The following is a 26,412-nucleotide window of genomic DNA, read 5'->3' as shown; positions in this document are numbered from 1 at the left end:
TACTCAGTTTATAAATTGTAGTTTACTGAAGGGTTTCTAACTACCGAATAATCGCGAACATATCGATATTCGATTGGAAGCCATAAAGTCTTAATTCCTTATTCAAAAGCCCAGGTAACAACAGTGTTCGGCTAGAATTGGTGCAACATTGTAGGATTGAATTTAATAAACACTGCTTCTAATAACACACTGATAAGACTACGATGGTTTATCTATAAATGCTCACTGAGATTCTTTTTACCCCTTCCTACCACTATTTACACTTTGATTTGTCTGTTGTGGCATGTCTTTCCCACATTTATGTCACTCTATGAAGTTTACATTTAAGTTATTTTGTCCCTGTCAGGAAATTTGACTGTGTTAGAAGAATTAGGCGCTTGATATACAGTTTACCAGTAATGGTTCAAACATACGTATAGTTATTTGTTTCAATTCACCGATTCTCCTTAGAGCTACGCTTCAGCAGTACAAACTGTTGACTCCTGAAGATGAAAATGAAGATAATCTGTGGGTTCGTTATCTTCACTCTCCTGTCTTCAACCTTAGTACTGGGATTGCCACAGTTCTTAGACGAACCAGACCAGAGCGTTACGTTAGTTGTGGAACCAGACGCATACCCAAATCCACAGATCATTTACGTCCCAGAGCGCCCAACAACTGAGCCAAGGCCGCACTATACAAGGTGTATAGTGCGGCCTTGACTGAGCCCACATGCCCTCCAGGGCATAGATATGATGGTTACCTCAAGTGCAGACTTGTAATTCTTTGATTGACCATACCTGGGATAATGTGTGAGTTTTAAAACTTTAATTATTTAATCCCTAAATACCCACACTTACAGTAAGTTCATTATGTTACGGGTTATTTTGATGCGAAGACCGGCCAGTTGGTACCTATACGTAATACTAGTCTAGACGTAACACTGTGGTAATGTCGAAATATCCTTAATTTTAATTACGTCTGCAGTATAAATAGGTCAATATGAGTTTGAAACCTTTCCGAAATTGTGTATGTTGGTTTAAAAATATCTATTTATGTTAGGAACCTGTTAAACATACTTTTTGTTAGTAATTTATTTATACTCTTTCAATTATGGGTGTCTACCTCACAATTTACGTTTTATTACGTATAAAAGTAATGCAAAAATAAAGCTTATACGTTAAACGCAAGTTTTTATTTTATATTAATAATATACTAATACAATTACCTGTTAAAATAAAAATAACTAGGAAAATACGTTTTAGTGCATTTTCCGTAGTCTTACGTTTCACTTAAATTCATCTTCAGACCGGAAACGCAGTAATTATAAAATCAGGATATGGAATGTAGTCACCTTTTACATAGCCGGCTTTATACACTAGGATTTCTTTCTACTTGTTTTACTTAACCAATGGATTTTCGGATGCCTAACTTCTAACTCCTAATTGTCATAAACTATATCCTTAATAGGGTCATTGTACATACTTTATGTGCCGTACGTGGTGATCAGGCAAAATCCGCCCGTATGGGAAATGAGAATGGAAAACATGCGGATGAACATCAAACTGTCCTGCGTGGTGTCTACAAAATCAAAGTTCTTCAAACACAAAAGACGCATTATAGACTGAAGAGAGAATTCATGTACCCCGAAAAGCCAAATAAGACCTCTATGACTCAACTTCAGGACAAAGGTGAACTACAGTTCGGGTTGTGATCAGGTCAGATTGCATCTTTGTAAAAGTGAGCGAGTAATTTGTATAATTGATATTGGATACGTTTTTCTTGAACCTAAATATCCCCAAGAAGCAAGTTTCAAAAACATCCGTTTTACAATGTAAAACTTCCATTTCTCACCAATGGAGTTATTGAATTTCTTAATCACAACCATTCATGGTATTTCTACGAACAGGGAAACATAATAAAAACTTCACTTATGATGTCTTTGTTGTATTTATAATAGTAAACTAGTAATTTTGTAACTATACGTAATACAAGTTGGTAAAGGTGAGCATTGGAGTTTTTCAGAGCAAATATAAAAATTTTACATCTGGAAATGTTTTATCTGATTTTGCAAGTAATAAAGTCTTTAATTAAAGATGATTTTGGGTACCAAAACTGTTGATATACATAGAAAGTGAGATTCTTTTCAATAATATTTGGTATAATAATAAACTAAGAAATTGCACATCCATATGTTCAAGCATTTTCCTTTAGGTCAGGTTTCAAGTTGCTCCTAAATTAGCGCTTTAAAGAAAGTTCCATAATTAGCCCCCCCCCCAAATGATGTTTAAAATTCTAATTTTCCAAAAATTTAAAAACTTGAATTATGGAAAATTGCCAAAAATTAGGAACTTCGTGAGTGACGACTTGTGGCCTTGTTACAGGAAGCTGCTGAGGAATGCTGAGGAATGTGCTGAACTACTTACCACCTGCTATGATTATTCTGGACATCTGATTCTTCTCTACCACTTAAATCGTACTATTGACTGTATTTAATGTAATAAATTGTACCTAATAATAAACCGATTGTGTCATTGCAATTTCTCATACAATTTTGTAACCTGTTCTGAAAATTAATTTCTTCTTGGTTTTATTCTTTTCTTTTGATGATATTTATTATTTTCACATAGGAATTAAGAGTAGTGTTATTATCACCAATAATATTTATAAGTTACATGTAAACTGGAGTGTAATTATTTAAAATTAAACCTATCTTTTATTTTTATTTATAATAACTGATTCTATATAAGAAATCAGAAATTTTTCTTCACTATTTATTTCTTAATTTATTATTTAATTGTTGTAATACACCATTAATCTTAACTACTTGTTTTCTACCTTGTACCGTAAATTAGTTAATTAAATTTCATACAATGTAAATTTCGCAACCTAATCAGCCAGTATAATATAATATTATTTTACATCCAATGTTCCGGAACTAAATTATTGGGCGGAGTAACTACCTAATTGGCACGCGTATGAATTTTTTCTTCTAACCCTTTGTAGCAGCCCAACTACGTAACCGATCAGACCTCGCGCGCTTTGTCCGTAAGTAAAATTTATCTTTTCGTATTATTAAATTAGCCCTTTGATGCCAAACGTATAAAATGAATGTAACATAAAGTAAAGATGTGAATAGTAAAGTAACTTACCCTTGAAGATCTTTTATTTGCTTGATGGAGATAGATAAAGGTTGTGGCGTCGTCCTTATGGCGACGAGCACGTTGTTATAAATAGTAATGTGTATCATTAAATGGCTAATACCGTCGCGAATTTGTTTTAGGCGAGTTTACGTAGCTGATGTATCTCACGTGTTGTTTGAATAGATGGCTACCACTTCTCAACTTCTACTCCTCTTCTAGAAATAACCGTTCTTAGACTACAGGGTTGTGAGTCTACCTATTGTGAAGGGAAGTGAATTATTATTGTTTTGTAAAGTGAAACTTCGTACGCATAATTCAATAGAACATTGGATATTTTAGGCCCACCTAGAAGATATACTTTTTAGTTATTATATTATAATTGGCAGCAGCGTGGCAGTACATAACTTTTCCTTTACCATCTAAAAGTGGTGCTTTTAAGTTTTCGTAATTAAAACTGAACTTATAAGTACACTTTGTATTTCTAGTATTTATTACTACGACCTCAGAAGTCACCACCCCCATGTGTTATCGTCATACGGTACAACCTTACAAAAACGTATTAGCCGATCCAAAAAAATACCTCTATCAGATATTTTTTAAATTTTCCAATTAAAATTTCAATATCGTGTGAATCTAAAGCCCTTTTAAAATCCAAATACACAGCAGTGATGTACTTATGTCCATTCATTGATGCAGTTATGTTTTCCACATGTTTTTGTACGGCCAGATCTGTACCTTTACCAGGCAAAAATCCAAACTTATTTTTTGAAAACAAGTCTCTATCAAGAAAATACATCTGTACTTTATTTTTAACGACCGCTTAAAAAAATCTTACCCATCGTATTTATAAGAGAGACAGGTATATACGAAGATACTTCATACCCATCACCAGCCTTAAAAATAGGCACAATACACGCAATCTTAAATTTATCAGGAAATATTCCTTGCTCAAGCGACTCATTAAAGATATTCATTAAAGGAGCAGATATGTTTAAATATCCCTTTATTGTTTTACTGACATGTACTGCTGGAAGATCGCTCTCAACAAAGAACCGGGTGAAGACCTTTGTAAGGAACAAAATAGGACCATACTCTCTGTCTAGTATATATTGGGAAAATATATTGTTTGGACCCTCCCAAAAACAATTGTTTACCTGGCTACTTTCTTGCGAAGGGGTATTCTCCATATTCCTTCACTCGTTGGTGTACACTTTGGTACTCCAATTCACAGGCTTTTCAGAGTTCTTCACACAGGATTAATAGATATGTATCAGGTATGAGTTTAATCAAATCTGACTATTATTGAAGAATAGTGTGTTTGTTTAACGGATCTTGTCTTGTATTTTACAGATTACTTGTAATGTTTCATTAGATCCACGCAAAGTCCTTGATACAGACAAAGTGCTATAAAATATATAACATTCTACTATAATTGAAAACAATATTCATTCCACCTATAAATCCATGCCGGATCCTTCCACTTGGGCAAGAATCCAGTGTATATCCTTCACATTATATTACTTGTAAATAAGTGGAAACACTGATATTATTTTTATAATTTCGTTCTAAACTCCTCTCTTTATTCGTACAAACAGAAAACTTTTCTTATAATTCAACAAGATTCCAGATATAAAATATATTATATACACAATAATGTTTATGCGTGTTCAATCATAATTTGCGTTAGGTAGGAATGGAAAATTAAAACATATTTAAAAAATGTTTTACAAGTACACATTTATATTATATAATAAAAGTGACACATCACCAATTGCACCATGCAAACAAATATTTTATTTCTTAGTTATTACTTAGAGTTCTTCATCTCAGTCTGTACCTGTATATTGATGTAGCTACCCCAAGCTTGAAATATTAATATCGCACATATATTTTTTATTGCTTAAAATTAATGTAATCTATCTGTTTTGATAATTTAATACTTAAACCACCTCAAATCAAATTCATATGAAGTCAATTAATCAAATAGTATTGATCAATGCAAAGATATAATCTTACAACTATATTACATTTTTCAACCAACATATTAATTAGATCACATACTTTGACACTTCTCAAACATATTTTTAACGCCTTATCAGGTACAAAAACCATTATTCAGTGAAGCGGCCATGTTTCATTAAGTATGCATGTTGAACAAAATTAATCCCTACAGTTAAACCTCTAAAATTAGTCCATGTAAAAATCAAATTGAATCGTATTATATTCTTGATGAATCTATATTACACCTTTCTTGCCTCTTTGAAGTCAGTTCTTGTGTATTTCGGGGAGAGAAGTTTCTAATTATTTCAAAAAAATTTGAATTTATTTCTTATATTTTTGTATTCACAGAATTTCATTTCTAAATCATAAAAAAGAATTATTACTATTATTAAAAAGTTCTAGTTGTACGTGATACTCTTGTTGATCGTAATGGCTATAGGTCCATAAATAACAGAAAAATAATGTTGTCAAAGCAACTTTTACCTGCCAATAACAATAAAGTTATTCTTGTAAGTGTTTATGAGTTGTTGTTGTATTCTTAACTATACTTGTGTTATAATCCAGCTATACTCCTGACAGCTTTTGAGTTGCATTATGTCACATTTAAGTACCCTAATAAAACTTAACGTTGATGACAGAGAGATCGTTACTTTTATTTCATATTAAAGTTAATGTCTCGTATTATTTTAGTGAAACTTCCAGGATTTAATATCTTTACTATTAGTTTTTAGTTTACAGATAACATTATGATAGTGATGTAGCGAACATATTCTGACGCAAATATGATTTTAATTCTTTGTTTTAAATTTGTTGTGGATGATAGAAGGTTTGATAGGATAACAGGATTACGGATATTTGCCATCGTTATATGTTATAACCTTCATCGCCATGTGTATTGATTGCTTTATTGTCGGGCTATACTCAACGCATGTGTACCTATTGTCTATTATTTAATTTTTTTGTTTTATTACCGATTTGTATTTCGTTATTCATTTTCCATACTATTTTGTTCCTAAAATTATATTTTGTACGTAATCCTCTCGTTTAATATTTATGGACACTATAAAAGTAACGAGCTCTCTGTCGCTAACGTAAAACTTTATTACAGCACTTAAGTGGGACGTAATGAAACTCTACAACTGTCATAAAATAGAGTTGGAACGCCTTAACATAAGTAATGTTAATAATACTTACTTATAGTCATTAAAAGATAAAAATGTATTGACAACAATATTTCCTCATAGATTATAGATATATCTTTAGTTTATGCCTAAATATGTACAAAGGAGATTTTAGATAGGTATCATTAATATTTTATAAATAGTTTTGGAATTTACTTCTGTAAATAGGTTTAAGAAAACTTAAATACCTTTTGAATTGATCTGGCACTATCCATTCCTCAAATCAACATAAACTGAATGCAAAGACGTAAGAGAAGTTTATTATTGATTTGTGTAGAAAATGGAAATAAATTTTAATTCCATGTTGACTGATTTTAGGTGTTTAATTATATGGATTGCTTGTGTTCATCATATACACCGTGGCCACTTCAATTAACTGTCTTTTTGTACTTGACAAAGAATTAATCAAGCACTGTGTACTTTTCTTCTGATTTGTCTATTGGCTGGTATTAAATTTCTGCTTAGATGTACACTTTTTTGCTTTTACTTTGTCTTTTTAACAAATTTTTATTTATTAATTGGGTGCCTTTTGGGTACCTTATGAGTTTATTTTAATATTTTTATACATTTGGAGAGTCTTTTTTTATAAGCAAGTCTACGAGTATGCTTTCCCAACTCTTTAGATTGACTGAATGTATTGATTGATTACTTTTATTGAAGCTAACAACACTTTTAGCATAGCAATACTAGGAACATTATAGCAAAACATGCTCCATTGCTTCTATTTTGATTATTGTGTATTAAGACAGAGGGGTGTGAAGTAGGCTATCTTTTTATTTTGAATAAACATGCATTAACATTTTCGAGACTCAACCTCTCTCTACAAATATTAATAGTTTCCCATCTGCTAAGATTAGATGATTTAAACCTTGGATATTTTGTAAAGTGTTAATTTATTTGTTTAAACCACCTAGCTTTTTTAGAATATGTCAAGATTGTTGAAATTTATTCACTATAAATCTTTTCTGATAACCTTTAAAATCTTCAATGGGGACTGGAAGATACTGTGATTCTACCCCATAATTTGCAACTTCCTTCGCAAATCTGTCCACTGTCTCATTTGGCTGAATTCTTACATGTTCTGGTAGCCATTGCAAATATATTTATGTATGTGATTCCACTAGCAATTTTAAATTCATGATAATTATTCCACTTTCTTTACGCCCTTTATTACAGTTCTCTAGTGCTTTGATTGCTGATGGAGAGTCAGTGTATAAAACTATCCTGGTTTCATTTAAAGAAGATCATATTCAATAGCTGAATAAATAGTATATATTTCTGCTGATTAACTTGAAATATTCTGATTTAGTTTTCATTTTTATTCTATTTGAAGTGCTCGAATATAAAAAGCCGCACTAACATTTTCATTACAATTTGAACCATTATGAAAACGGCTAAATCATTTCTATAAATTGATCCAAACATCATAATTATACCCTATTGAATTATAGACCTACTACAGATGTCTTTATTGATATTATCACTGTAAATTTGATGTTTTGAATACCGAATTGGGGTTGTTAAAAAAAAGTTGTCAGTCCAAATCCCAGTGATTGGTTTTATATATTTTGTGTTCGAAGTAAAGAGGATAAAAATCTCCAATCTTGTTTGTGGCTTTTATATACAAAAGGATTTTCTTTTTCTCCAAGTATCGTGACATACTGATTAGCAGATTGAGATAATTGATTTTATAGTGTGGTGAATGCTTTCGATAGATATAGTATTTTGTAAATGACTCTCCGCACTACATTACCCCTTGGAGTTAATGCCAATATTGAGGTATCTGGTTTGTAAAGCTGTGATCGGTGTACATTTAAATACATTGACGGCTATTCTCATAGCTTGATTTTGTATTACTTCCAGGTATAAGTATACGTATCAACACGTAGACTTGTAAAGACACGGATAAAGAGAGAGATTTTTACCCGTATATTGCAGGTGATCCCTGATCAAGAGAACTATAATTAGTGGAATTGTACCGGATGAAGAGAGTTGATTGAGTGCTAGGCGTTATCTCTACCGTCCTCTGACAATCACGTGTGTACTTACATGTCTACCATCCTGATAATGATAATCCATTATTTACAGTTTTTTAATATCTAAGGTTTAATGGCGTTTACATTTATTTTAATAATATTCTTCATATATCATGTTATTATTTTAGCCAATACAAGATATGTTACAAAAATTCAAGGCATAAATCTTTTGATCAAATATCAAAATTAATATAATCATAAATAAATAGTATCAAATTACTTGTTAGTTTTATCCGAATGTTTTTAGAATCGAGAATGTTTGAAATTACATTTTAAGTATTAACGATTCTAGTGTAACCGCCGTCGCTCGAAATCGAGCAACTTTATTTTTTGACATGGGTGACCTAAAGATTCCACAATAATTATAACCGTAGTTAATAAAATTCTTTCCTTAGATAAAACAAGTACGAGAAAGTATAATAGGGCCTAAATAAAAATAACTTATTAGTAAGCGAAATAATTTTACTATTTACTAGTGAAAATAAAAATAAAAACTAGTTAAATATGAGTACAATAAAAGTATACTGCCAATAGTGAATGAGATCTTAACCGTTTGTTTAGTTGGCCAACACAAGCACATTGCATTTGGGTTAGGAACTTGTTGTGTAATATCTTAATTTAGTGTTGTGGTTTTATCTATACTGTGCTTTTTATTTGGACTATACTGTTTACTAAGATTTATTAGTATATGTTTGCAAAATGTCAAGTATCAAAAATATTTTTCAATTAAATAAGAAAATGACCTAATAAAGAATAATGTTTTTCTTTATATTTATAATTAATGTTATATAAAGTAGACAAAATTTCTGTTTATTCATTTTAATTAACCTTACCAGAATTATATTTGTAACTTTGGTACTATTCTAAATAATCTAAACATGTTATTTCTTAGAAACTATATAAAATTCACAAGCCAAAGGCTATATTAGATTTTTACTTTCATAAAAATTAGTACATTTTCAAAACAGATTCCTTCACTGATTTTATTTTTCTCTAAATTATTAAACGAGGAATAAACATTAATATAATTTTTATATAAAGACTTGTTTTTTTTATTAACGTATTCAATATTTTTCTTTCTTTCTGAAAACAATGGAGTACACATGATGTCCAGTGATATATATTTATATATTTTGTACTTTTTAAGTTCACTTTATATAAAACAAATGTCTTAAAAATGTGAGTAAAATGACCAAGCACATGATAAGCTAATGTGAAAATATATATTTTTCTGTATATTTAAAAAATCAAACGGATTTTAATTTTAGTTTTGGTTATAACTGAAGACTACAATCCTATCCTAACCAAAGTGTAATCGTGGTAAGGCTAAAATAATCAGAAAGTACGCAACTACTAGTTACAGTACATAACCCAAGTAGTAGCCTTTGACCTCATGAATTGGAGTGGATTACGTTTTACGTGGGTATTTTGCCTTTATACCGTAGCTTAACTATTACGTTGCTTTGTTTACGAACCTGTTGGTTTTATTAAGAATATTCTCATTGCTAATCGCTATCGTTAAAATTTGCTACTTGACCTTTCCCCCCATACATGGCAGTCCGAGTGCTTACTTTTGCCGTGCCACAATTTACAGCAATCGGCGAGTTATCTCTTGTGTAACTTCTACAATCAAGGCTAATATTGTAATATAACTTAATTTATAATTTTAAAATCGCTAATAAAAGTAACTATTATTTTGAAAAACTATTTTTGAATCAGTATTCATATTGCATGAATGATAAACGTTGTGAATATGGGTTGTAACTTACGAATACATTTTAAAAGTGTTCATTATCTCTTTCATAAACTATGGCTCACTACGATGATTCATAACAACTTACAACAGCTAAGCATCTGATTTTTGAATATTGTGGAATGTTTGACAATGATATTACACAACAGATCTATTCATGGAGGCAATATGAACGAAAATGAAGTGGTATTTATTTTCAAAAGTGAAGTTAGACTAATGAGGCCTCTTTGCGACTTAACCACAAAACTGCATCAAATACAAAAAACAATTATAATATTATGTAAACCATAAAACATGAATATATGTAACAAATTCTTACAACCCAAATTAAAAACTGAATTTATACCAAACAAGTCAGTCGGCAAAAAAAAAATGCATCACTTGCTAATATTAATTATTATTTAACATACCTTCCTCATGTACAATCAAGGCCATGTCACTGTCAAAGCACTCCCGCTCTCGCCCACCAACCACTCACAGCCCAATCACTAGTCCTCGCCACAAAGCCAACGCGGTTTTCAGTGCTTTGGATGTTAACAGGAAGAGAGTTACTCAGACTGCAGGCAGAAAGAGTAAAACATTTGTTTAAGTTTACTATTATTACTAAATAGAGGAAATAACGACTCGAAAAGAAGACCCATGCCACTATAGCGACCTCAACTAGCAGGATGTCAGATTTTCGGATTCCTATCCCAAAAAGGAAAGTTCAGAGCATCCACGAAAGGAGTTTTTCTGCATATCATCGACAGCTTCATATATTTAACCCTAGATCACAACTCTTCAAAAACAATGGCGTATCAAAACTAGCTGACCTGTAAATCATTAAATAAAAATATTTATTGCTTAAAAAACAAGATTGTTAAGAATATTAATGATTTTTCTTTTTGATCCTTTCATAACATAAACTAAAATATTCTTGATCATAAATAAAGTACTATATTTAGTGGCTGACGCTGCTGGATTACTGACTACTAATATATATTTTTTCAATACGCCCAATGTTTAAGCTTTTCTTTCTATATTTTTCTGGAATATAGGAGAAGCCGATCCATTTTTAATCCTTATCCTTCTCGTCCACACGGGTTACTGGGCGTTTGCAGGGATCTTATCAAACATAATAAGGGGGGAAATTCGATACATTTGAAGGTTAAAGGCATTGATAAAAAAGTGCTATGGTTAAATACAGGATTTTAAACTGAATTAATCCGTTACTAAATACAAGAAAACCTTACTGTATTTTAAGATTAAATTAATTTGAAATGTTTTAAGTTACACTAATTCTACCATGAAAATGATAAATCTCAACACGATATTACATTAATCAAAAGTAGAGGTATAGCAGTATTTTAGGTTTGAAATTGTTCATAAGGGTCAAAATTCCAAGTTATGCATTCCAATTTTACCTATTCATAATCGAGTAAACGCATCCTGAAATAATATAAATTAATTGTGAAGGCTGAATAACATCCAATAATCATTTGTCTGTTAAAGGAAGATGTCCTTTGCCAGGATACAACAGCCTGACACCTGTACTCCCTGCAGACATTTAATTACGCACTGTCACAAAGCCACTGGGAGCTGATAGGTTGTTGATAAAATCCTTGAAACATTTAATAATCGAATTAAGGTGTAATTTTTGTTAATACGATTGCACGGTGAGAGATTGAAAATGTAAAAGACTAAATACTTAGTAAAGGGTGTACATTGAAAAAATGCTGTAAAGGCTGTACTTACTAAAAATGTATATTTCATGGCGGGTTTAAAAAGACATTTCAGGAGGACATATTTATTGAAGGAGGTGTGGGATTATTACTATACCACATATTATTCGTCATAGCAAGGGTAATTAGTTATTTCCGTTATAATCAATGTAACAGATGGAATTCTATAGTGTTATATAAATTGAGGACAGTGAGGATTTAGGATTTTTAATAGAAAACAAAGACATCTTGTTTGAGTAAATTAAATACACATTTAAAACAATGTCATTAGAGACTCCTTATGACACGGAGTTATATCTGTTTAATGATCTCCTGTCTCTGCTGTTATAGTTACTACAGTATAACTATACTACAGTTATATCTTTCCAACAAGGACATCTATGTTTGTTCTCTCATGTTACAACCTTGTATCCTTCTCTACTAATGAACTTAGGGACTTTATTGGTCGATAAACGAGGGCTCGTCTATTTCAGGTAAGTACTGTCAAAAGTGTTTTCTACAGTGATCTATAACAAACTAAAAATGCAATTTGATCCTTTTTGTATTCCTTACAGAATTAAGACCACACTGATAATAATAACTGTACAGAACGTGTTCCTAGTATGGGAAGAATAAGTCTATTTTAGCATCTTTCACGTATGTGTTATCCTTAAAACACTATGTACGTTTCTCTTCCCTAATACAAATGAAAAGTACTATATCTTCCAGTTCTAATAAATCCTACTTTCTCTCGAACAGTTAAGTTAAGCTATTTTAAACTTTTTGTGGTCCATTGAACGAACCCACCAGGTTTATTTAGCCAAATAAACTTAAAAATAGTGTTGTAGTTTTTCCAGAGATTCATACTATTTCGAAAAGATGAACAAGGCTAGGAAAAACAGTGTTAGATAATTTATTACAAAGTATGTCTATAACGTTTAAAAATTATGAAGATTACTTAGTTTTGAGATTTTCTATTTAAAAAAATGATGAGTTAGACAACATTATTATGAGAGCCCACTTCCTAACCTTGCAAAGAGAGGGTGGAGTTGAGTGCTGAGCACTGATAAAAATTTGGATTTTTATGTGTCGGTAAATATCTAAAAATATACGTTTCCCCTCATAATTTAACCCTAGAACTGTTAATCGACATAATTATGTCGGTTAATGCCGCTTTTGTGGTGTTAACCGTCAAAAATTTTTGTCGATCAAAACATTCCCTCGTATAATTACTTTTTATAATATACTCCGGTAACGTATCGATATAATTCATGCACCATTGGATTCGGGAGAAAAATGCTAAGGAAACAAGATGAGTTTTATTCCTCTTTTGTATTATGGTTATGACGTAGCAAGCTTGTTATTTTGAAACGTAAAGAAAAACGCGACGCGCCGTTTGTTGTGACCGCTATATTGCCGCTGCCGTTCTTTATCATTTTCGTGCCGAGCTGTGGATATTTATAAGTTTTAATAGTTTTACGCGGTGTTTTAGTGTCGTATTTAATGTGTAGTGTGTTGTTTGATGTCGTAGTAGTGTAAACATATATATTTTAGAATAAATCAATTTCTATTTACTGAAATATGTTTGAGAAATTACCGGCTTTGTGAAGGCTATGGCAAAATGACTTGGCTCTAAAATTCATTTCAAATAGTTTGTTATTGTTTTCACTTACTAAACGTTATTTATAGCACTCTTTTAGCTCTGAAGTAACTATTTATTTTTGGTAAATAGATAGTTTTCACAATAAAATATATATATATTTCCTGTAATTTCTTTGGTTATATATAATAACTGTTTGGGTTATTCTATATTTTTTCAATATCTTTTAGTTTTATATTTATAGTTTTCTAACTACATAATATTTCCTATTACTTATAAACATAAATTTTATAAATTTTGATATAGTACAAGCTTTAGAAACTATTTTATATTTTGCTGAATGAAAAATTTTCGCAAAATTTTTTGAATAATGCAAAAATTTAACTTTTTTTTACTTTTCAAAAATATATTTATGGTAATTATTTCATTACTTACTGTATATTCTATTTTATTCTAAGTAATAAAATATGCAAAATAACATGTATTCATAGATAAATGTATTAGCAAAACTTGTTTTACTAAAGTCTTACGTGTACACCCGATTTTCAGAATTTATACGCATCGCTGCTTTTTGTTCTATAGCTTTATGATGCTTTCATAAATGTGTATTAATGTTTATGTTTTTCTGAAACTAGATAAAATTTGACACAGAATGGCTATCCCACTTATAAATATTTCTCACTATAACTTCATTTGCTAGGTATGGTCCCCCCCAAATTTAAGAAATATTTTTCGTAAATTTTATATTTGATTAAAAAAAAAGTGTTTATTAGAAAATTTTTGATGGTTAATTTTACAATATAGTGCAATTCTACGTTTAATTCTGAAACAAAAAAATATATACTCTTATTTATATTGCTTTTATTTTATATTTTTAATAATTTTTTTAAAAAAAACCTTGCGCGAAGCTCCAAAACAGCCCGACACTACAGGATGAAATGACCGCCAGTTCTAGGCATCTATTTTATATTGACAATTTTGAGTATGAAGTAGATTTCAGTTAAGTACTTTCGAATTTTAAACTTATAAGTACTGGATTTTGTGACTAAAAAAGGAATTCATCAGTTTCTTTTCAAAGGATTAGATCATTTGCAACTTGAGGTAAAAATTAGCTGTCCATAATTGCTCCAAGTATCTTGCTCAAAATAGGAAATTTTAATATAGGCTGTAACTGCCCAATTTTACAATGGTCACGTAAAATAATTTTATATTGAATAACGAGATATTTGCAGAAAATAATTAATTTTATAGTTGTATACAGTGGTTGTTTTTTTTTTGTCGGAAGCTCTCCAAAGTAAATTACTGCAGTCTGCAGGACAACCATTACGCTAATCCTGACCCTTAATTGCTTGATCATATTAATCATGTAATATGACTCGAGTTTCTTTCTTTGATTGATGATGGTATGGTTTTCGTCTTAAAATTATTTAAGAGATTAACCTACTGTAGATTAACCTACTGTAAATAGTGTTTTATTATGTTAACTGCTTTATCCTTATTTGTATAAAATGTGCATGTTGTTTTTAATTTTGGATTTTATAAGTATGTCTTAAGATTAATAAGATGATTGATACGGATTTTTAAACAATAAAAATAAACATGTTTTACACTAGTATCCTACATTTCATTCATTGCATGTAATGCAATAATGTCACTGTTGATCGAAAATAACATTATTCAAATTTATTCAGGTTTAAAAAGTGAAGCGATATTAAAGAAAGACTTTAAATATATTTTAAATACATCTGTGGGGAAAATTTTACTCCTGATAATTTTTCTGACATTCCAGGAATAAATTTTAAAAATCTTTTATCGCTTTGAAATAACATATTTTTAAAAGACGACCTGAAAGATGTCATTGAGACCATCCCCACGATACAATCACAAGAATATCAGGGTAAGGTCTGTCATATCCTTTATAGTAAAACAGTTTAAGAGGACAGTCGAATAAGTACTTCCCTTTAATTTACAGTCTGTGACAAGTTAGTTCTACGTTAAGTTCTGTTGTGTGTCGATAGCAGTGAATAAACACTTTCCCGTTTAATAGATTTCTATCTTATTTTCAAATTTTCAAATCCAGTTCCTGAACAGTTTTCAGATTCTTTAACTCTTTGAGATGCAGATGGGTAGAAGTGACGACTAGTGACTTGTACTCCACTTTCTGCTCTTTCTTTCGTACTAATGAAATATATTCTTTCTCACCATCAAAAAACAGAAAACTGCGCGTTTAAAAGGTTTTAAAGTCAAAGCTATTCGATGATTGAAAAGAATATGCCACCTCGGCTTATTTCTTATTGTTTTTTCTTCCTTCTTCTAAAATAATATTAGTTATATTTAATTTAATATTTTGTATTCAATATGTTGGAAAAAATATCCGCGGAAATCCGAGAAAATTATTGTTTATTTTAAATGAATTCGTTGGTTAACTCAAATGAATTAATGAACGCTTAAAAATAGCATTGCTGCATAATATAAATTATTTTCTTACATCAGAATACAGAGTAAATACTTCATTTGAAACAATTATGAATATTTAATTAAAACGCATTAATTATGAATACTGCAACATCTTAGAAAAAGCTCTAGGGATCCCAAAGAAGCTCTATATACATAATTTAAATTCGTACATTATTAACACTGAAACGGTTGGAAAGGTTCACTTGGAATAATTATTAGTATTGGAAAATTATTTTAATATATTTAAATTTATTTGCCATCTTGACTGTCGACATCAAACTTTTAATTATATATAACTAAGCAATTACAGCTGCTAATGTATCAAATTAAAAAATGTATAGCTGAAGTTGTTAAAACTAAAAGCAAACTGATCATAAAGCACGGTTAAGTGCTTCAGTTTTGATCAAGGCATCAAAAAAGGAGTAAATATAAGAAAATCTTCATTTCACCAGCAGAATCAGTGTTCTAACATACTTCGTTGAGACGAGCTCCAAAATTTTGGTATAAAGCAGAAAATTGTGCTTTTGAGAGGAGGAAATTAGAGTAAAGTCATCTTTAAGACAAGTATTTAGTCGTGAGATATCTAAAATATTCCTTCTTATTACGTCGGGAAAACCAGCAAGAAATGTTTATTTGTTTGATGTCTGGAATAAAGGTGGCATTAGAGATCGAAATACTCATAACTCAGTGGCGGGAAATCTCTATAACTCAATGAGTATCGAGAAATAGTACATTTCATTACTGGTCTTAAAAGTGATCTATAGTTTATTTGTTTGATGTCTGGAATAAAGGTGGCATTAGAGATCGAAATACTCATAACTCAGTGGCGAGAAATCTCTATAACTCAATGAGTATCGAGAAATAGTACATTTCATTACTGGTCTTAAAAGTGATCTATAGTTTATTTGTTTGATGTCTGGAATAAAGGTGGCATTAGAGATCGAAATACTCATAACTCAGTGGCGGGAAATCTCTATAACTCAATGAGTATCGAGAAATAGTACATTTCATTACTGGTCTTAAAAGTGATCTATAGTTTATTTGTTTGATGTCTGGAATAAAGGTGGCATTAGAGATCGAAATACTCATAACTCAGTGGCGAGAAATCTCTATAACTCAATGAGTATCGAGAAATAGTACATTTCATTACTGGTCTTAAAAGTGATCTATAGTTTATTTGTTTGATGTCTGGAATAAAGGTGGCATTAGAGATCGAAATACTCATAACTCAGTGGCGGGAAATCTCTATAACTCAATGAGTATCGAGAAATAGTACATTTCATTACTGGTCTTAAAAGTGATCTATAGTTTATTTGTTTGATGTCTGGAATAAAGGTGGCATTAGAGATCGAAATACTCATAACTCAGTGGCGAGAAATCTCTATAACTCAATGAGTATCGAGAAATAGTACATTTCATTACTGGTCTTAAAAGTGATCTATAGTTTATTTGTTTGATGTCTGGAATAAAGGTGGCATTAGAGATCGAAATACTCATAACTCAGTGGCGAGAAATCTCTATAACTCAATGAGTATCGAGAAATAGTACATTTCATTACTGGTCTTAAAAGTGATCTATAGTTTATTTGTTTGATGTCTGGAATAAAGGTGGCATTAGAGATTGAAATACTCATAACTCAGTGGCGAGAAATCTCTATAACTCAATGAGTATCGAGAAATAGTACATTTCATTACTGGTCTTAAAAGTGATCTATAGTTTATTTGTTTGATGTCTGGAATAAAGGTGGCATTAGAGATCGAAATACTCATAACTCAGTGGCGGGAAATCTCTATAACTCAATGAGTATCAAGAAATAGTACATTCCATTACTGGTCTTAAAAGTGATCTGTAGTTGGGAAAGATTACTTTACAAGAGGTGTATTGACACTTTTCATCACGATGCTAAAAGCACACAGAGCCTTTTAAAATATTGCCTAACATTTCATAGTCTAATAATAATTCTTCCATAAGGCGTAATACTATTTATAGTTAATTTTGGTAGTTAAATCAGTTTTTTCAACATAGGACTGTGAAAATAAATAAAAAAATCAAACCCAATTGCTTATTTTGAGAAAGTGGTGTTTAAATAGGGAAAGTTATGTTTGGAAGGCGGAAAATCAGCAGACTTAGCTACGAGAGAAACGCCGACTTTCACCGATCTCAGCTGTATTGGAAAATGTACAAATCAAACACTTCATTGCTCTTAGTACTCAGTAATCAAAGTATTATTTATATCTTGAGAAAGTTTGAACGGCACATACGGTAGTGTTTTGAATGAAAGTCCCATATTACACACGGGTGGTTGTAAAATATACAATAACTTAGGTCACGTTATGTGCAATTTATCACTTAATGTTTGGTATAAATAAACTTTCACCTTTAAGATGATGTTAAGTGGGTGATATTCTGGAACATTTAAGTACATGTTCAAAGCTACGTCATCACGTTTTATGAAATATATGTAGTATAGTAGCGTGGCAGGTTTACTCCTGTGTTTCTTTACTGTCGTCAATTACAAACTTTTTTCACAAGCTGCGCATTTTTTAAATTGTTCCGTCAATTGAATTTCGATTTCATGAAAGGACTGACTGGCGAGGCACAAACACAGAGTAATGTAGCAAACCACCTATTTTCAGTTCATTGCCTTTGTTCGTAACATCGATAGTGGCCTCTTTTATTCTTCAGGACAAAAATACCAATTTCTCAGGAAAACTTATCATATTTAATTATTAGGTAGACGGAGGTTGAGCATTATTAACAAACAAAAGAATTAGTGGATGAATAAAACATCTGTTCAAAGATGATTATTAAGCAAAAGGTTTCATAAAACAGTTATGAGTCTGGATTATTTTCACATAGGCAGTTATTAAAATTACTATTGTTTAATAAATTATTTAATATCGATTTTTTTCAGCACGAATTTAAATTACAAAAACCACTTAATGCTCTTGTAAGAGATAGTGTTTTTAAAACGCTTTTTGAAATTATATAAGGAGGGTAGTGCTTAAAACAGTTCTATGACAAAAGTGGTTTACTACCACTATATTTCAAAAATATTTTAATATCTATTTAATCCTATCAAATTAAAGATTTCCAGCCTTAGACATTTCTTAATCACTACCCTAAAATGTAAACGTTTACACCTCTTCCGTGATCGAGTGTGATATTTTAAAATGAAATTAACCAATAAAAGAAGTGTAGGCATTCAGTCACAACCAGCTGAGGCCAAGAAATAACTTTTTCAGTGAGCTGGCAGTCACAATTCTCGTGAAAGTAAATGTTACCTTACAAGATACTGGAACTGTTTATGTCTGCAATCATGCAAAGTGCTGAGCAATGAAAGATCGTGTTTGATTTTCTACTCACCGTAACTTCTTTGCAATTCAGCCTACTTTGTTTACACTCATAGATTACCTTTAACATTTTCCTTACGAGCTTCAAAAATATTGTATATCGTAGAAAACGAATTACTGTCAATAATTAAATAGATGATAAAGAAAATGTTTTTGAATAAATGATAACGGTTTTTAATCTTGTAATTGTCTAGTATTTTCCTTATCTTAAAAGTTAAATAAAGTTTTTGATTCTAAGAAAAAACAAAACATAAAACTTGGTGTTTCTTTGGCAATCTTAGACAATTTTACATTGGATGTAAATTAATCTTAATTAGTTATTATTCTTAATCATTAATTAATCTTAATACTGGACGTGATTAACTAAAAGTTAAATTCTGAAAAGTAAAATTTGCGGAATTAACCATATTATGAAGACATGTCATATGAAAAAAACGTTTAGTTTGTTTACTCGTACATCACTAAAACATACATCATGAAAAATATATCAATTATTGAACCAATACAAACTGAAAAAGTGTATACCGTATAAATAGTGTAGGAACTGGCATATGTGTAACGGTGTAGGTTACATATCTTGTGAGTTATATTTAGTTTTCAAAAATCTGCTTGCAATAAAATACAAATTATATCTTTTTATTTTGCATTTGAAAAAATAAAATGTCTGGTTGCCAAACACAATAAATAGGAATAAGAACTATAATTTAGGTATATTAATAACGCAAACCACTAATATCAATGGAATTCAAGTCCTAATAGTAATAAGTCGTTGCCCACCTTATCTTATATATGAGAAGAAGTATTTAATGAATTAATAAATACGGTAAATAATGTAACTTAAACTAGATATCCAGGATCGTGAATTATAGTGCGTGGTCTGGTGTGCTTTATAAAAATTAATAAATAAATAGTAATATTTTGTACTACAAAGATTATAAAAAGTATATTTTTTGTGTATGCCCTTTTTCGACAAACCGATAAGCATATCTTTATTATTTAAATATAAGTTATATGTACAAGATAATAAATATTAAAAATATTAACAATGGCACAGATAAATGTAGCATTTATTTTACCTGTATATTTCTTAATGCTTATTATATAAAGTAAATACATTTTATCTTTGCAAAACTTCCAAGTGTGAATATTCGCTGAAGCGAAGGAATACCATTTAGAATATTCGTGTTATTTTAAGCCTTTGTGAAAATCTTTATGACTTTTTATCCCGCCAACTGCTTTAAGAATCCTGGAGACGTAACTTCTGTATATAATTTTGTATTCTAATTGCCTCACACGTCTATAGGTTCGAAATTCCACTAGACATGAGCTATAAACAGTTGGGCCATTAAATTACTCAGTAGATTTTTAAGTTTTAAATTTCTTTTAAACGAATTGTGTAAATTGTAAATCCTACTTATAACAAATCAACAAAACATTTTTTTCATGCCTTCATATCAAAGCTGACAGTTATACCAATGCATTATTATTATTTATTCAACGGAATTGTACACTTATTTTAGGTCTAACCACTTACTATCAATAACTTAACATGCCCATCTACAAGAGTGAGTTGTTATGCCTTTTTCGACTACAAAGTACATTAAGAGTTATACCAAAATCAGTATCATCAAGTGTAGATTTATTGATTACTCTATTTACTTTATGTGTGAAATTGAATATTATATTCCATTTCCATGTATCAGGTATGTACTTGTTTCTTCAAATATATTTTAACGTAAAAATACTCAGTACAGTTAAGGGAAATAATTTTAAAACTTATTTAAACTGTTTAACACAGCCTAGTAGCTGTATAAATAAATCAAAGGATAAAACACAAAGCTTTCATTAGAACGTGTTAAAGAAACTAGTAACTTAAACTAACACGGGAAAAATAAAGTTAGAAAATGATTGTCATTACCTTTTTTGTGCTCTTCAGATGCTACGTGAAAAGAAATGAACATATATTGTCATGACACTAAGCCTTGTTCTAGTCGTAAAATAACGAGGATGGCTCCATGTGAAGTCCAAGTAAAGTAAACATCAGCGTCAGGAAAGCTACACAGTTACATGTTACACGCGGAATGTTTAAGTAGGTATTTGTAAACTTTGCTCCACGGTTTTCATGGGCCTCCAACTAGAGAAAAGGAACTATGCAGAAAGTACTGATAAATATTAAACCACATTTTAGTTGAGTATAATTTGAATAAAGTTCGTAACTAATATTATTTAAACTTTTAATTATTCCATTTGCATATTCATAAAACATCTGATTAATATAACGTTTTGCATTTAGATTTGCTCTGAGACGATTTCACAAATAAGTTTTAGAAGAAAATATCTAAATCTTTTTATAAATAAATGGTGTATTTTAATAACCTACTCAGTGTACACATTTATTTCATGTTTAAATTGAGTATATGTAGAGTGATATGTATGTATGTATTGTTTATTTTAATAATCTGCAAGTTATAAAAACAGTGATTTGATCCAGTTTCTTAATTATTGAAATTCCATAAGATCATAAACTGTAGTTTTTGCAAACATAATACAATCCTTAAAATAGACAATGACAAAAGATCAATACAAGTCCTGCTATTTCTTCTGTCACTATATATTACAAATAACCGGTCATCAATGACTGTAAATCGAGATTCACTTTATTGGAAGGTTTTTTTCTATAAACCGCCCCCAAACTTCATAGGATGACTGCAGTAAGTAATTATAAGCCCGTTACCATAGCAACGGTTACGCTACATGCGGCAGTTACCGTATACTGGTTTTCCTCTTCTCTCGACATTATTATTATCCCTAGATGTAATAATAGTCAATGAAGTTCTGATTACAATAGTGCACGCTCCGAGGGTTTAAATAATCAAGTTAGAACAATTGAACATAATGTGTTTCATACTTGCTGTTTTATTATTAATACTCTGTTAACTCTTCATTAAGCCGGCAAGAGTGCTAGTGGGTGGGTGCCTCGATTCGTCATATAATATTTCATTGTCGCTCTTAAGAGCCAGACCCAGGTTTTTGAATTGGTTTTACGGGCTTTTAAAATGGAATCAAAAATTTAAATTCAGTTTTCTAAATTTTTTACTTTTGTCCTGTCGTTGCAATTCTTCCTTCCCTCATCAATATATAATTAAACACGCTAATTTATTTGGATTTGTCTAATACTAAAATGTAGTAGTAGGTCTATTTACGCCACTTGTCGCGTAATTTGTTTTACTGAAGTTGATGAAAAATTGCTGTAGTCTTTGCTCATTTTATTAGCTCATTAAGTTGCTATAAAGTTTGTTTTTACATTTATTTTTACTGCAAATTTCTCGTTGTTATCATGGTTATCAATGACTTAGCTTATAACTTGTTTTAGCATTTGATCTTAATATTATATCGAATATTGATACTTTATATGTGTATTTATTTGAACAATTTCAGACTAACTTTGGTTTTTCATTAAAGCAAATATCTCACCAGTAACGAAGAGGTGAGTCTTACAATCATAATAACGGAAAACAGGTACTTTAGAATGATTATTTAATTGAAAAGTTTGTCTAGATTAATAATGGATCGCATTATTGGTTCAAGTTTTGGACATTCTAGCAACTTTGGTTCAAAGCAACTCAATTCAAAGCATTGAACAATTCAACAAGTAATTATCATGCTTCAACGATTAATATTCAAACCGTATTACCAAACTAGATTGCTGGACTTTTTCCCTGATAACGCTAAGTCAGGTTTTTATTGAATTGCTTGATGACTAGGGTGTCCCAAAAAGTTAATATTTGTTCCATACCTCTGGGCGTCCACCCTAATACAGTCGATATTGGCAAAATGTTGACAAAATTTAAATTCCTTAGACAGTGCTCGACGTCTTAAAACGTTCAAAAACTCCGTTATTTTTGTAAAAAGGAATATATTTTAAATAATGCTTCTTTTCTAAATGGCGGTTTTAAGAAAAAAAGTATAAATAATATTATTAAAAAGTTTCTAAATAAAGTCAGTTAATAATATATTGTTTGGGTCTACAAATCTTTTCTCGATAATATTTTGTTGATTAACAGTCAAAAAACTCCGGGATCCACAAGAATTTGTTCACTAGCAAAGTGATGCTGATGGATCGAATGTCGCTTTTAGGTAATTATTGTTAGATTTGGTTCGTGACAGCGGAAAGGCAGGGTTTTTATTGAAATTCTTTATGAGTGTCAAAGTTATGCTGATAAATCAAGTTTCGGCCGTCTTATAATTGTTAGACTCGTTACAAAATGCTACCGCATACTTCTTTATACCGCAGCGGGTGATTACACCTTTAGAGGTGAAATACATCTTCCACTTTTATAATTGTAATTTAAGCTTTTGTTTTTACTGTTTTTAAAGTGGAGTATTTCTTTATGAGACAGCAAAATATCATCCTGCACAAGGGTTATTTTTAAAGATACGTGGAACTTTTAAACTCTGATTGTATCGATTACCTCAAAAGAAAATCATTTACTGAACAATCATTAATTGATGTCTCAGAGAACATAAAATATATGCTGACATGCAGGTAAATTTTGGTTTCATGATACGAGAAAGTCAGCTTTTTATTTTATCGTAGTTATTAATATGTACATATGAATACACCATGTCAACACTCTCAATAATTTTGCACCATTCGATGTTAATTTACGTAACTAATTAAAACAACAACATATATTTATTTGCTAACTGAGTATAATTTAAAATTTAATTTATTTTAGTACTTTTTTAATAATAGAAGCTTTTTATCAATATTTATTAAGTAATTACATCAGTATTCCCATCGGGTCAAACATCAAAATATTGTTTTAATAACACATATTTAAATTTTATCTGTATGATTGCCACACATTTTTATTTTAATGAGCTTAGTATAAAAAAATTGTTACATTACAGTTTGACACTATTATTATCATAGAGCTAGATGAAAACAGTAGAGCACTAAATAAGAGAGAGAATGTCGTAGTGAAATATCTTTGAGTTTTAACCGTTAAGAAAAATGTTAAACTTCAAAGACACATATTAACAAACATTTAATACACGTTTATATGACTTTTTACTATATTTTTCGTATTTTTATCAATAAAGTATAAAATCATTTCAAAAAGAACGTTTATAAGTAAAAAATAAATGTAATAATAAAATATCTAAAACTTAAAAAAACCATTGCGAATACGTACTACATATATCTTTAAGATGAGACAACTCCCGTAACGGTATGACCACAAATTATAATTATATGTAAAAATAATTATTTTGATTAATGTCATTTATTTACAATTGTTATTTACGTCCTTTAACATTATTGGAGGGCAATTATGCATATTTAAGGCAATTATGCATATTTAATTAATACACCGCTGGGGAATCCTATAGTTAGAAATATATCAAAGATAACTTTGATACGAATCCACATAATTGATTTTTTAAATCAGTTGTTCTTGAATCATCATTAGTTTGGACTATTCATGTAAATAAAAAAGTACACGTCGTTGGGAAACGTAATATCATATGTAAATCAGCTTACTCTCGTGAACCATACGCAACCACAACTGACCAGTCATTGGACAATATGGCGGAAATTGATTTGATGTACGGTTCCGCTCAGCGCTTCACTATTTATTTAATCAGATCCTTCATTACACGACTTGCGTTTTTAAACACATTTGAGTGTCTTTTTGACTGTGAAGGCGATTTCATGTTTTACGTTAGTAACCGCTCTGTAAATGCTATTAGTGTAAGTAAAATGAAATTATGTTAGATTTGTGTCTTTCAGTTGTCTAGAATGTGAACAATATTTTAAACAGGAATTACTTCAAAATAGAGCTTTTTGTTAATGCATACTCACTGCTTAAAAATAACTTAGATGGAAGGTTTAAGTCTAATTTGAATAAAATAAGAACAGAAAGTGATTTAATACTCACTTTCTGTTCTTAACTTATTAAAAACACTCAATTCGTCTTCTACACGCTGGGGGTGGATTCATATCCTGGAAGTTATAAGAAGGTCAGGGTGAGCTCTTTTTCATTACTTAAAGTCACTAATAATGATTTTAACTTTCTTTTTATGGCACTTCAATAGATAAAACAAAATCACTAATACATTTATAATATTCTTATTGTACTTATAGATAAAAATTCATAGAGTATGGTATTTAGATGTTGATTGAGTATTAAAATATCACGGAATATATTTAGTATTGTTGAGGGTCGAGAGAAACCATTATATGGCGCCTGTCACGTGTATAATGGCCGTTGTCATGGTTACGGTTATAATGATGTAGTGCAGCCATCCTATGACATTCGAGAGCAGCCGCTAGTAGAAAATATATCTATCACGAGTTAAAATTTTGAATAGTTTATATAAATGAATATTTTGAAGAATACCTTAAGGGAACAATTGATAAGGTGAGGCATTCATAAGTGTTTATTGCCTAATACTATTTTACTTTTATTCAATGTAACTTACCATATCGTATCACAAAACAGAAACTATTGGTAAGGTTTCAGCTTATAACCTTGCAGTGAGAAGTGGGTAAAAGTGGAAATATTCGTTAAACTTTCTTTACTTATTGAATTTTTATTTATTTTAAAAACCGTATAAGCATAATATAATATAATATAATAATAATATAATATATATAATAATATAATATACTCAATTTCTTGGGTTACAGACCAAGATAATAAACCACTCTTAGAAAGTATAACCCTAAACATTTGAATATATAATTGATAAAGTTCTAATAGAAAATATTAATACAGTATTTTTCAATACGTTATGAAAGCCTACATTCACCTATTGCAATGCAAGGTTGTATAAAGTATGAAGACAACTCATAACGGCTAGTAACACAAGATGTGTATATATAAAAAAACTACACTCATGGAAAATTAAAAACAAAATTGATTGGAATTGTCTTCATTCATGGAAGTCTTCTAATCATGTAGTAACGTATTTCCCCTTATTACGATAAGAAAACAATTTAACAGTTTAAGAGCCAAAAAACCCTAATTTCTTATCTATTGCAAACTATCTTATATTGTTCTATACCTAATCTTGGTGGCAATTTTATTAATAAGTATTGTTTTTAATTCATTGTAACTCAAATTACTTTACCACCATATCGTATTTTAAACAAAATTCTTAAAGTGAACCGAAAAATGGTAACATAAAATAATAGAGGTAGGG

At 30.2% G+C, this 26,412-nt stretch overlaps 1 long non-coding RNA gene across 1 annotated transcript; it reads left to right on the top strand.

Moving 5' to 3' along the window:
• The first annotated feature begins 700 nt into the window (after positions 1–700).
• LOC124367117 lies at positions 701–2,517 on the top strand. Its single transcript, XR_006922863.1, has 2 exons — positions 701–791; positions 2,364–2,517. It is a non-coding gene; the product is annotated as an uncharacterized LOC124367117 (long non-coding RNA).
• The last annotated feature ends 23,895 nt before the right edge of the window (positions 2,518–26,412 follow it).

This window comes from Homalodisca vitripennis, chromosome 8 (assembly GCF_021130785.1).
Source record: "Homalodisca vitripennis isolate AUS2020 chromosome 8, UT_GWSS_2.1, whole genome shotgun sequence".
In the NCBI taxonomy this organism is placed as follows: Eukaryota; Metazoa; Arthropoda; class Insecta; order Hemiptera; family Cicadellidae; genus Homalodisca; species Homalodisca vitripennis.
This window is presented reverse-complemented; position numbering and strand designations above follow the sequence as displayed.